The 2,683-nt window shown below is 35.7% G+C and overlaps 1 pseudogene; it reads right to left on the minus strand.

Moving 5' to 3' along the window:
* Window positions 1–1,000: 1,000 nt before the first annotated feature.
* On the minus strand, window positions 1,001–2,683 carry LOC120116470 (annotated as a pseudogene).

Genomic DNA, 2,683 nt, shown 5'->3' on the forward strand with positions numbered 1-2,683 from the left:
GAACAAAGCTTGTCCTAAGAACAACTTTTCTCTCCCTTCCATGGATAGTGATACAAGTATATGAGTTTTATGGATGTACTTTTTGGCTATAACCAAATCTATATAGATCCAACCGATTAAGAGAAAACCTCCTTCATATTGAAGATTGAAGAGTACCAGAGATACTTATAAACAGTTGGTAAATAAAATCTTCAATACATAAAATGTTAAAGTATATATTTTAACGATATGATCATAAGAAGCGTCTCAATGGAGAAACACATCTTTACAACATTGGCGACATAAACTTAAAATAGGAAAATTGGATCCATCAAGTGACCCATTGGTGAAAGAGAATATTGTTCTCTCTAGATGTCTTGGGTTCAAGTAGATGTGTTGTAGGGTGTGTGTTATCAATAGATTAAGAAATTGTGAATAAATATTTATATTCTATTCACTTTAGACTATGAAAAAAAAAATATAATTTTTATTAAGTAAAGTATACAAATGATCCCCAGACTATAGGATATGCTTGTTGAGACCATCGACTATAAAAGTTACAAAATGATCACTTAGTTATTCATATATTTCAAACTTGTGATTTTTCGTTAAAAAATTAGCAACTATTTGAAGTATGAACTGGACATTAATATGTTGATTGAGATAATAAAATCTGATCTCAAAATTGATTGAGTTGTATTTGTGGATCTACTATTCATTTATATTATATCGTAGAACCAATTCTTGAAACATTATATTGTCGCTAGTGCTTAAAAGCAACGACGGTGTTAGTAACATCATTATACGATTTTATCATATCCTAGTCATAGGTTAACGTCAATCTCAACGACCATCAATTTTTTAATGAAAAAGAACTAGTTTAAAACATATGAATAGTCTATGATCATTTTGTAACTTTTAATAATCGAAAGACTTAATAAAGCAACGTCTTGTACTCAGGACCGTTTGTGTACTTGCGCTTTATTTAAATCACACAGTCAGCCCCGGGGGGTTGAAGAACAAAGAAAAGAAAGGAAAAGGCAGCTTAATATTAAATTCTAATAAACGAAAGTGCTTCCACGAAATTCTTAGACTTAATGCCCACGTATTCTTTGACCGTCACAGATCGGTATCTAGGTTTTCGCCTGAATTTAAGAGCTTTAACAATGGCGACACTCTACAATCCGAGGGTAATCCATAGAATATGCCTTTGATAACCGGTGACACCCTTCTTGGTTCAGAATAGCTCGGTGAAGAGCGCTTTGGAACCTAGCGTTCGATAAAATATGCAAAAGGTCGCCGACGTTCACCACCAGGGCATCAGCAATTGGGAGAACCGAAACCCAACCGGCTCCTTGTTTGAAGATTTGGAGACCACTTACGGCGCTTTGGTGTAGAATGTCAATAGGGATGTGTCGGTGTGTGGGGCTAGGCCCATGGCTCGGTTTGGATTGGGGCATGGTGGGTACGAGTTCAGCTGGAGGGCGGCGCCGAAAGGTGAACCGACGTCCCGGTTTAGGTCTTCTCCGGTGATTTCCAGCGATCCCAGGATGAGGTTTGTTAGCTTCTCTGCTACAACTTCCATTTTCTTCTGATATCTATCCATTACATCGCTGTTTATTCAACACCCAAAATTCATGTTCATAAGGATACTTTCATGTCATGGCACGATGAAGGATGGATAGAGGAAGTTAAAATTCTCATATAATTTATATTTTCTTTAAATTTTTCTATTGATAACTTATTTTCATCTCCTAAAATTTTTTTAAAAGTTTAAATTCTTAAATAATTTAATATTTTCTTTAAACTTTTTTATTAATAACTTATTTAGTATCTTAAAGTTTTATAAGTTTACCTTCCTATATAAAATCATATATATCAAATTGTATATAAGTCTTGTAACAAGAAGAAGACACCGGATTTGATATTAGGTGGGTAAATTTTTAAAATCATAAGAGTGAATACATATTATCAATAAAAATTATATAAAAAATATATCTAAAATATATGATAATTTTAATTTTTAAGGAGTAGCTACTCCGTCTGTTACCCCTCGATCTATCCCTAACTATATTCATACTTTCTTTTTTAGTTTTTATCATTACTTTGATCGAAGTTTGTCTACGTGCATGCATGTAAATTGCATGGAACTTACCAAAAACGTGCATTGTCGTTAGGCCAAAGCATCCGGGCATGATCAGCCGGTGAACCCATGATGGTGAACCCTTCATGCCACATATACTTGGGGAAAAACTTGGATATCCGAGGTAGACCATATCCAGTGGCACCTGCCGGTTCCCGTAAAGCCTTCATCTTTGTCTCGACCGGGAGGGAGAACAGTCGTCGAGTCTCCGACTCGACTTCTTCAAGAAGATTCAAAGGAATGTCATGGTTAATAACTTGAAAAGCACCCCATGTCTCACATGCCTGCCCCGCGAGTTTTACAGCATCGGGATCTTTAAGATCGATAGTCGGAATCGTTAACCGGTCATCGAACGAGAAGTCATCAGATCTAGGCCACACATGTGAATCGGGCAATGTCCGGACAGAGTTGAAATCCAAAGGAATGATATGGTGGAGGTGGATCGGATTTTCTCTATATACTTGGGAGAGAGCTGTGGTCATGATAAGTTCAAAGATGAAGAAAAAGTAAACCAATAAATTAATAAAACTATGCTTAAGGTTTCTTAGTTGTGTTGATTAA

The sequence above is a fragment of the Hibiscus syriacus genome, unplaced genomic scaffold (genome assembly GCF_006381635.1).
Source record: "Hibiscus syriacus cultivar Baekdansim isolate YM2019G1 unplaced genomic scaffold, ASM638163v2 tig00110299_pilon, whole genome shotgun sequence".
NCBI lineage: Eukaryota > Viridiplantae > Streptophyta > Magnoliopsida > Malvales > Malvaceae > Hibiscus > Hibiscus syriacus.